The sequence below is a fragment of the Hippoglossus hippoglossus genome, chromosome 10 (genome assembly GCF_009819705.1).
Source record: "Hippoglossus hippoglossus isolate fHipHip1 chromosome 10, fHipHip1.pri, whole genome shotgun sequence".
NCBI classification, from domain to species: domain Eukaryota; kingdom Metazoa; phylum Chordata; class Actinopteri; order Pleuronectiformes; family Pleuronectidae; genus Hippoglossus; species Hippoglossus hippoglossus.
The window spans coordinates 807,473-819,425 of record NC_047160.1 but is presented as its reverse complement, the minus strand read 5'-3'; positions in this window follow the sequence as shown (position 1 = coordinate 819,425).

The window sequence follows — 11,953 nt, the reverse complement described above, 5'->3', positions numbered from 1 at the left end:
TCAGGCAGCAGCAGCACAGTGGTTAACTGGCAGATGTCGCCTAACGTTACTTGTACAGGCTGCGCAGTGAACACAGCGATATCAACCACAACCATGCATGTTCATTGCTCACTGCGTTCATGTAGAAATACACCAAATAATGTGCACACTGCTGCAAACCCCATTTAACGGCGTTGAAGCTTTCCGTCCCGCTGTCTCAGACGGCGCTGGGCGTCTGCAGTGTCCGCGCGAGGTCGCAGCTGCGCAAGACGGGAAGAGGGCACGTCAGGAGGAGCTCAGGTGAAAACTCATGTGACTGGCGGCAGCCAGGTCATTTTATTTATAGCTAAGTTATTATTAATTGTTAAATGTTCATCGTGAAGGGCCATGGGCATGATTTCACAAAAAAAGAAATAAAACATTTTTTTAAAAAGGAAAATATGCTTCTGACAAAAGGGCACATTTGTGCATCATGGGCAAAGGGGTAGGTGCTCCAGCGTAAAGTGTAAAACGTAAGTGCTCATGGAATCAAATCAGCGTTTAATGGTGACTGGCGAGGGGACAAGACAGCAGTTTTCTCCTTGAACCAGCAGGTTTTGCTGATGTCAGAACGACGGTGCAGGGTTAGGGTTATATGATCCGTCATTAAATAAGAGTGAAAAAGTTGAAGAACAGGTATGTTTAGTGTGAGGTGGAGTCTCCGCTGTCAGTCTGCAGTTCCCTTCCTCTAACCCAGTGATTCTCAAACTGTGTGGCGCAGAGGCATAACAGGTGGGGCGCGACCGGGAGGGGGAATGTGAGGCGGAACTAATGTTTTGACGTCCGCATTTCTCTAACGGCGGAACAGTAAACAAATCGTTCTTTCGCCGTAGCCAGGGGTCGGCCACCCGCGGCTCTGCAGCGGCTCTGCAGCGGCTCCTGTACAGTGTTGTGCATGTCGCGCATATTTTTCGCGAACAGTAAACTCACGTTCACGTTAATTTGTTAAATCATCATCGTATCAGGCCAGCATGAAATACCAGGAGCGGGCGAATGTGTGTGTGTGCGCGCCCCCAGACAGCGCACACACAGGCCCCGGGGCTCCGCCCCCCCGCCCCCACTCATTCGCTCAGAGAGACACACAGTGAGATCAGAGCTCGTTCCCGTGAAGCAGCCGGTCAGTGACAAACAAGACACAGTGTTCAAAAACCAAGTTGAGAAGAAAGTACGATGAAGCCTGTCTTGCTCTTGGGTTCACAGTGAATGAAGGAGGACATGAGGAGAGACCAGTGTGTATTTTAGGTCTGACAACTCTGGCAGCTGACAGTATGAGACCCAACAAATTAAGAAGACACTTAGAAACATTACACCCCAGTCACATGCATGTGTTCTTTTTGGTTGAGCTTTATCATCGTTGTAACAAAATGATTATAATTTAATTAATTTTGTTGGGGCAGGGGAGCGGGTGGGGCAGGAAAACTATTCGAGCTCCAAAGTGGGGCATGACAGAAAAAGTTTGAGAACCACTGCTCTAAGGACACCTCTACCTGCGCACATCACCTGCTCACAAAACGCCGCAGTAAAACGGAGGGACTGTCAGTGAGAGACGAGATGAGGGTTTCCTCCCTGAGGTTTATATGTCTGCTGGCTTTCGTCTGTTTTGTGTCGTTTACTTGGATTAAATCGATCCACCGTGATGAAGGTAAGTCACCAGTGTACCTGTCGGCTGCAACAAGGAATACATTGCAGCATAACTATAGAATAAACTATTGTCGCTCACAGTACGTCAGTGGTCACCAGCCTTTTCGAGTCCAAGATCACTTTTTAATTCCAAACTTAAGCCGTTTTGAAAAGGCATACAGAAAGTGTTGCAACCATTTGTTTGTGACATACATTCATCAGATAAACATAAAGATGCGCATCTTCATAACGTAGAGTCCTGACATTTAGTTTAGTACATAAACCAACTTGTTCTTGAAGGAAATGCAGGAGATAAACCTGCAACTCCGCCGCCAGTAGCGGACACACAGCGCGTGTGAAAAACAGACAACCGACACACAGCTGATCTGCGGCGCGACGACAGCCAGTGAGTCCAGAGAGTTCGGGGATCGACAGTGAAGACTGGGAGATCGACCGGTAGATCGCGATCGACGGCTTGGCGACCACTGCTGTACGTGAAGCATGTTAACGGTTAAATGCGTTGAAGCTCAGTCACGAATTCCACTGATGGAACCTCACGCTGCCAATTTGTGGATTGAAGAGTCGGAAGACTATATGGAGCTCTGATGCTTCTTTTGGCCTGAGACACGTGGTCTTAGATGGGCATGAAATTGTGGCATTGCAGCTTTGGAGACCTCATCTAACATTACAATACCTTCACCACAGGAATCAATAATTTCAACGGTTGGAGCTATTACCAATATATTTTTTAAATAGCCTCACTGATGACGTCAGGTTTTCCTGAAGCGTTAAAAGTGTCCAAATCAAAATATATTAATTAAGAATTTGACAACTGACATTTGGTTGATCTCTGGTGCATTAGCTATATGGTTTGGGAGTGAAAAATCATAGGGTACACATACATTTGAGAAGCTTCGACAGTTATGCATGGCCTTATCAAACGAAAACAATTCAGGTTTGTTCTGATTGTCGTGGACATTTTCCTCATGCTCAAACTTTAGTTTAGAATCTAAAATGACACCTGGGTATTTAAAAATATTCACTTCCAATCTTTTCAGCCTGTCTTTTCTATAACATTTATAGCAACATCAGTTATATTGATGTGGTTGTTGCTTTTTACCCATGTTTCACAAAAAAAAACGTCCAAATTGGAGTCACTCAAAAGTTATTAAACTCAGTCTCTGATAACACACCCTGTTCAGAGTAACTCAGATAATACCTTTTTTATTTTATTTGTAGCACCTGCTTCAGTATTCAAAACTATTGCTTCAACAGGCTACTGATCAGACAATAATTATTTCACACACACACACACACACACACACACACACACACACACACACACGAAAAGTTCGTTTATTTCGATAATTCAAAAAGTGACACTCATATTATATAGATTCATTACACAGAGTGAAATATTTCAAATGTTTATTTCTTTTAATTTTGATGATTATGGCTTACACCTAATGAAAAACCAAAATTCAGTATCTCAGAAAATTTGAATATTGTGAAAAAGTTCAATATTGTAGACTCACAATGGCCCACTCTAATCAGCTAATTAACTCAAAACACCTGCAAAGGTTTCCTGAGCCTTTAAATGGTCTCTAAGGCTGCTTCAGTAGGCTACACAATCATGGGGAAGACTGCTGACTTGACAGTTGTCCAGAAGACACAAGGAGGGTAAGCCACAAAAGGTCATTGCTAAAGACGCTGGCTGTTCACACAGTGCTGTATCCAAGCATATTCATAGAAAGTTGAGTGGAAGGAAAAAGTGTGGTAGAAAAAGGTGCACAAGCAACAGGGATAACCGCAGCCTTGAGAGGATTGTGAAGCAACGGCCATTCAAGAATTTGGGGGAGATTCACAAGGAGTGGACTGAGGCTGGAGTCAGTGCATCAAGAGCCACCACACACAGGCGTATCCAGGACATGGGCTACAACTGTCAGATTCCTCGTGTCAAGCCACTCCTCGTGTCAAGCCACTCCTGAACCAGAGACAACATCAGAAGCGTGTTACCTGGGCTAAGGAGAAAAAGGACTGTTGCTCAGTGGTCCAAAGTCCTCTTTTCAGATGAAAGTAAATTTTGCATTTCATTTGGAAATCAAGGTCCCAGAGTCTGGAGGAAGAGTAGAGAGGCACAGAATCCAAGTTGCTTGAAGTCCAGTGGGAAGTTTCCACAGTCAGTGATGATTTGGGGAGCCATGTCCTCTGCTGGTGTTGGTACACTGTGTTTTATAATAAACACTCATCACTAGTTATCAGGACCTGATCAGAACATGAAGTAACCTAATGTTGTTTGAATTCGCTCCAGAGTTTATGAATCTGCATTTAACATCATGAAAAAAAAAGACTCAACATTTTGTGCTCAGTACAACACGAGACGTGACGCTCACAGTGTTAAAATGAGCGGAGCGACATAGATTCATGTATTTACCCGTTAAACAGGTAACCCTAGCAACCATCGCAGAAATTGGTTGAGAATTTGGCAGCTCTTTGGTGCTCTGCACCTGAAGTCAGGCGCATAATTCCCACCATCGCCAAAGGATATATTATGAAATTGTCAGTTATGTCTGCTTTAGGAAGCCAAGCACCTTGGCCTGCGAGCTTATTCATTTATTTGCTTTGTTGACCGCCTAGGTCTGATTATGCCTCGTAGTTAGAGAGAGATACAGGGCCGGCAGAGAGGTCGGAAATCATCGCTTGTCTCCTGAATATGTAGGATCCGGGATGGGATCGAGCGCCTGGAGAGACCGACCGGGATGAGAGTCTTGTGGCTGTTAAGAACTAGCTGTTGGAATGTACGAACTTCCAAGTTCGTTGATTTCAAATTGTAAACTTGTTGAATGATGCCTGGGGCCTGTCGGTGCGCTGAGGACATGAGGGGGATCAATTTGACACTTGAAATGTTGTTCGCATACTTGCCGATGTACTACGCGTGTTACCGGAGGATACCACTGGAGGGCACACCGGAGAAATCAGACCAAGTAGGACTTCTGGAATTGCATGACGTAAACAATAAGCATGTGACGCTCTAGGAGATTACTGTTTTGTTAATTTTAAGATTACAGCAGAAAAGAGACAGCGGCGCCACGTAGATGGTCTGTAAGGCCCATCAATCAAGTACGCCGTGACAAGCGAGTATGTTTCTATCGTTAACCGATGCGACAATTGATGGAGATTCACACCCAGTATTTTTGAATGTCCGCCAGGACGTTTTGATTATTTGCTCTGCCGGATTGGCCCACTGATCATACACCACAAGACACACAAAGTGAGCTTCCCCACCTTCTGCTACACTACCCCTGCCGTTCAAGTGCATATTGCATCTGGCGTTCGCGTAGCGTTAATTTCTGAGGACGTGCACAACTGACGCTCCAAAGGGACTCAGGATATGCGTTGAGTTGTGGTTAATGCTGAAGCACGAGGAACTGCCGATCTACGGTCTCTGTTTGGACGCAGAACGTACTCTCTGAGTGCGGCAGAGATTAATTCGCCATATTGGCGCTTTATCGCACTCTGGGATGGCGAAATGAGGCTGACTGGATTATGTTTTTTGCCTTGTAATACTCTGATTTGAGCTGTGCGGAATATCACTGAGGTGTGTGTGGCCACATTCAGCCGGAGTTGGGCTGCTGAGTGACCTGTGCCTGGTTGCATCGGGGAGGCGCGCGCTGATGTTCGCTGAGCAATAAGCGCGGCTGCAGCGTTTGAGGGTTTTAGACGAGTGTCAGTGTTCTGCACGGTGAGGACCGGGGACTGCAGAGTGGTCGTCAGAATATTATCTAAAGCTAAAGTGGTTGCAGGAGTGTTAAGAAGTACGATATGATACTTATCTTCGGGAGGGGGCTTTGGAACAAGTCGCTTGTTGAACTTTTGCGGCCGCGAACAGAAGCGGCGGGGGACCCGGCTGGGGCCGCTGGATCGTGCTCAATCTGCGATCAGGTAGAATCGATGGACAGTTTACTTGAACCGCTGGGTCACGGAGCCGAGAAGGAGGCCGGCCTGAAGCTGGCATGATGCCGCGATGAGGAAATCGGCCTCCCCGTGGGAGACTCGTCGGGTTCGCTCGGCGAAGGCTCCTGCACCGACAATCCGTAGGATTGAACGATCTCTTGGATGCTGGGTCCGAACCTCTTGGGGATAATCATTGTCAGAGTCCGACATCGAGATGAAACCGATGTGAAATAAGCTAGGTGAGCGAAAGCTTGCCTTATGCGAGTCACTGAATGACAGCTGACTGCAGAAGAGAGGAGAAGGGATTTTTAAAGTTTGACAGCTGCTGAATGATTGGCTGAAAGAGACCGCGCCACACCTGATTGGATATGTAGGAACGCCCACAATCAGCTGATCACGATGCAGGTTAAGTCCTACTAGTAGGCCTATCCATCCCCAAGAAAACAATACTTCTCAACTGGAAAAGCAGAATAAAATCAGAAGGGTTGGATCTTTTAGCACAACAGATACCAATGGATAAAAAAACACTACAAAAAAAACAGTTTGAAGAGTTCAATAAAGTCTACTCAACAGTCCTCAAATATATTCTAATGCCTGTGAGTTAATGCCACAAAATATATGTGAAAAGTAATGTAATATAACTTGGGAGGAAGGATTTTTTTCTATGTCAAATATTCTGCGTGGTAGTGTAAATTGAAGCAACTAAAAAAGTTGAAAGTGTCATCTGGAGAATCAATGTGTACGAGCTAAACGCAGTTGTAAATGGTTGAAATGACCTCATTGTAGGCGATTTAAAATTTCTAGTTTAAAAATGTAAGTAGTTAATTTGTTTGTCTATTGTTTATCGATACAAATGTCACTTGACATGTACGTAAGGACTGAAAGTAGTTCAAATTTAAGAGATGAGACATTTATTTTGACGTTTAGGTGCTGATGAAAGTTGAAGTGTAATAAAACTAAATCAGCTGAGGTAGGATAGTTTGGATCTGAAAACCAGCAAATTTGAGATGATGCTTGGAGATTTTTATATTTTTTGACAGTTATACCTACATTTTACACTTCTCTAGGCTTCTACCTCAGCAACACTAGACTGCTCAAAAAAATAACGAGAACACTTAATCATCACAGTATAACACCAAGTCAGTTAAACTTCAATCTGTCCATTTAGGAAGCACAAGTGATAATGAATCAGTTTCACCTGCTTTGGTGCAAATAAAAGTGGCATTAGTTGCAATGGAGAAGCAATATCAAGACAACCCCCAAAAAGGAAATGGTTTTGCATGTGTTGGCCACAGACAGCAGCTCTCTCTTTATTCTTCCTGACGAATTCTTCTTTAGTTTTGTTTTCTGCTAGTGTACTAGCATACTGGTAGCATGAGGCGGTATCTGCAGCCCGATCAGGTTGCACAGGTAGTCCAGCTCCTCCAGGACGGCACGTCCATATGTGCGGTCACAAGGTTTGCTGTGTCTCCCAGCACAATCTCAAGAGCATGGAGGAGATACCAGGAGACCAGAAGTTACACAAGGAGAGCTGGACAGGGCCGTAGAAGGGCATCAACCCAGTAGCTGGACCGGTATCTACTCCTTTGTGCGAGGAGGAACAGGAGGAGCACTGCCAGAGCCCCTCAAAATGATCTCCAGCAGGCTACAGGTGTGCATGTTTCTGACTAAACGGTCAGAAACAGACTCCATGAGGGTGGCATAAGGGCCCAACGTCCTCTAGTGGGACCTGTGCTCACAGCTTAGCACCGTGCAGCTCGATTGGCATTTGCCAGAGAACACCAGAATTGGCAGGCCCACTATTGGCACCCCGTTCTCTTCACAGAGGAGAGCCGGTTCACACTGAGCACATGTGACAGACGTGAAAGAGTCTGGTGAAGCTGTGGTGAACGTTATGCTGCCTGTAACATTATCCAGCATGACCGGTTTGGAAGTGAGTCAGTGATGGTCTGGGGAGGCATATCCTTGGAGGGTCGCACAGAACTCAATGTCATAGCCAACTGTACCTTGACAGTTACGTACCGGGATGAAATCCTCAGAGCGATTATCAGACCTTATGCTGGTGCAGTGGGCCCTGGGTTCCTCCAAGAGCAGGACAATGCCCGGCCTCATGTGGCCAGAGTGTGTAGGCAGTTCCTTGATGAAGGCGTTGATGCCATTGACTGGCCCTCTCATTCCACTGACCCAAATCCAATTGAGAACCTATGGGACATTATGTATCGGTGCATCCGGTGCCGCCAAGTACCGCCACAGACTGTGCAGGAGCTCACAGATGCCCTGATCCGGGTCTGGGACGAGATCCCCCAGACACCTTTCGCCAACTCATCAGGAGCATGCCCACACATTGTTGGGTGTGCATACAGGCACGTAGGGGCCATACACACTACTGAGTAACATTATGAGTTGCTGTGATGAAAGTCATGCAAGTTGGATCACCCTGTGGTTTCAGTTTTTTTCTTTGATTTTCGGTATGACTTTGAATCCAGCCCTCAATGGGTTGATGATTTTGGCTTCCATAGACTGTTGTTACATCAATTTGTTCTCAACAAATTATAGAACATCAGTAAAGATTTTTAACTTGAATAATTCATTCATCAAGATCTGATGTATGATTTATGTGTTCCCTTTATTTTTTTGAGAATTGTGTTTTTATAGTTTCAACAAAACGTTTTTTTCTCTGTCTCCAGGTTCAATCAAGCTGCCAGACCTACAGAACCTGTATGAGCGTCTGTTGGTGGCTGAGGAGTTGGGAGGGCAGGTCAGCAGGAATCTCAGCAGCATCCTGGAGCAGCTGAGGAATGTGTCCAAAGCTGCCAATAACACCCACCCCACCAGCAACACCACCAACACCATCCTAATCTCCACAATCTTCACAGGTAGATGCATGGCTGGATGGAAAAAAAATCTTTTTGACTTAATCTCATCGCCATAGATTTCATTTTATCTGCAATGTACGGTGGCCCTGAGAGCTCAACGCACTGCAACTGAAGAAAACACATGCAAGTGGACAAAACACAAGCAAAGTAAGAAAACATCTTCATCAATTTCACAACACAACACAGAAACGCACTGCAAATACAGAAATGCACAGCAAATACAGAAACGCGCTGCAAATACAGAAATGCGCAGCAAATACAGAAAACGACAACGGAAGTGTTGCTAGAGGACAGCTAAAAGTGATGGACACTGCTGCCACAGGAGACACAAAAACGTCCAATACATCAAACAAATTCGGTTCCACACAGGGGTCTGCAACCCGCGGCGCTGGGGCTGCATGCGGCTCTTCGGCCCCTCTGCAGTGGCTCCCTGTACAGTGTTGTGCATATTTTTCGCGAACGGTGAACTTAACGAATCAGTTTTCATATGATTAACGTGAACGTAACGATGAACGTCACGTTCATTTTTTAAATCATCATCGTATCAGGCCATCATGAAATACCAGGAGCGGGCGTGTGTGTGCTCCCAAATAGCGCACACACACACTGGCCCTGGGGCTCCGCCCCCGCTCACTCGCTCGGAGAGACGCACAGTGAGATCAGAGCTCGGAAGAGGGGGCATAATTGCTCTTTTGATAGTAAATATTTGTATTGTCCCTGCACAGTATGGACAATACATTGCCTCACTAACAGGGGCTTGCTTGTTAGCGCTGTTTATTCAGGTTAACAGGAGAAAACGGCATGTCTCTAGCTCAGACCATTGAGGAGTCATGACGCTCTAAAGACAACATGATATTTGAGATCGTATAAAGCCCAGTGGGTCTCAGAGGGTTAACAGTAGACATCTGCAGTAATAAAGTTTATTATTTATTAAAATAAACCAAAAACGTTTACAGTTTAGCAAATTTTCCAAGATCACTGACTGACACCGACTTTAACAACTCCAAACTGCGGCAGCAACAACAAGCGGACGTGTCCATCACTTTTAGGTGTCCTCTGGAGACACTTCCATTGTCGTTTTCTGTATTTGCAGCCCGTTTCTGGAATGTGTTGTGTTGTGTTGTGAAATTGATGAAGATGCTTTCTTACTTTGCTTGTGTTTTGTCCACTTGCATGTGTTTTCTTAAGTTGCAGTGCGTTGAGCTCTCAGGGCCACCTGTAGCAATGGACTATTTACTTTGCATGTGGTAAAGCTGGTAGCAGTATTTCTTTCTTAAACTGTAAAAGTAACTGTCAAGTTCTCCAAGTTTTTTGTTCACCTCCTGCCCAAACTTGAAAACGGCCTGGTTAACTTTAAAGGATGCACGGGACAACTCACTCTTCTTCTCCTCTCTTTTGATTTTAAATCCACTTCTGTGCACAATGGAGGTTTGATATTGATTGTCGAATTTTCAAAGTTTTGTCTTTCAGGGTTAATCAGAGTTTTTTTTTCAGGTTGATAACCTTTAAAGACACAAATACAAAATATTCACAATATATAATAACAGAATATCCATTTAACTGTACATAAGTACAATAGAAAACAAACTTGATACTCTTCTAAACAATAATATCCACATCACTTGTAATCAAGGTGAGTCAACTTATATAATTTCCATTAACTTAAATTACTACCACACCACACTTCCAATATCATAATCAAATTAAATCAGTCCATTTTCTTTTTTTCATACCAGTAGCGTCTGTGGTTAAGCCGCGAGGTGAACGCCGTCTTGCCTTTGTCTACCTGCTGAGACGCCAAGTGTCCACACAGGTTTTTTCACTTTTTCTTAATGAAGCAGGGATTTTTTTTCTTCTTTTTTTTTCTCTCTCTTCATCTTATAGCTCCGCCGGGAACGGCAACCCAAAGTGAAACTTAGGTTCCAGCTGGTTCTTCTGCGCTACGTTAATCAGGTTTAAAGACGATTTTTGATTCTTATTTCTGCCTTCTGTTCTGAGTTTTAACTCAACAGTAACCAACAGTATGTTGAGCTGCAGCAAGTAAAAACTGGCTGTGGGACACAGAAAGCTGTTCACCTCAAAGTTCAGTGAAGCTTTACTCAGTACACAGAACTCTGAACTGGAGATTCAGTCGTCTTATCCGTCGTAGTGAATGAGGCCCATTGTTGTGAACATGCTGTTGTCGTGATCGCCCTTGTGATCGTCTGCACCTTCCTAATGCATTTCACCTGTGTTCTATCATTCTTGCCTCCCTTGTGTGTATAAGTCTCTGTGCTTCCCTTCCTCTTTCTCTTGTCAGTTTGTCATCCCTAGTGTTTCCTTGCATGTTGAGTTTTGATCTTCGTTTTTTGGAATCCTGTTTTTTGTCTTAGGTTCCTTTTCCTCGTGTTTTGCCTACAATAAAGGACACTTAGTTTTTTCACCTGAATGTGTGGCTCCTGCATTTAGCTCCTCCTGCTCTCCTTTTGTCTGACAGGTGTGCCTATTAATCTGTCCTTTTATCACTCAGTACACACAGTAGCTAAAGATAAAAACTTTGTAGAACACTTAGCGTGTAACCTTGAGTGTGTTAGCCAGGTAACTCTGTTTATCACACTTCACTGTAGGAATATCCCGCACCATGGACACTGGTAGTAGAGACACAACAGTGATCAGTGCTATTACTGTCTTAGCTTCTCAGCATTGGCTTCATGTAAAATTTAGAATAGTATTCAGAATCTTGCTTTGTCTATCTCTTTCTCTGTCCCTCTCACTCTAGACAATGTTGATTCAAACATTTCTTGCAGCCACTCACTACAGCTGATAAAAAAAGGTCAAACAATCATCAATTGGTTTGACCAGTGTCAGTGGCAACAGTAGTTCTACATAACTGCTTTGTATGCACAGACTCGTACATGTTGAGAGATCCTGACCCCCCGGAGATCCACATCAATCTCGAGGAAGATATTTAATATCATTAGTGACATCATCATATCAGCAAATGTATAGATCATGTTGTGATCAAAAAGACAATAAAACCATTAGCCATTAAACTCTGGATGAATGGAGAGAGGACGCTGAATCAAGAGTCATAAAATAGCTCCTTTTTGTCAGGTGGCAAGGAAGCATACAAGGCTGGCCAATAAGAGGCCAATAAGAGGCATCAGACTGGAGAGAGATCTCAAAACCAACAACACCAAGGATAAGTGGCATGCTATCCAGTACTAGGATTTAGCAATGGACGAATATATTGTCTATCTGTGATTGGCTGAGTCTATCGTTATTTTATATCTATCGAGGAAACATTTAACCATCAATTGTAAAAGAGATAAGAAAGGAAGCATTGAATCTATTTTCCTTATCATTTAGAAAATTCAAACAGGTCTTACTAAGGCGGCCACTGAAATAGTTCCAGATCATTTCACTCAGTTTGGAGCCTTCGAAAGCAAAATGGACTATTCAAACGCACCCCTGGTCTCGAATGACATCTTCTGGCTGAAGTGGCT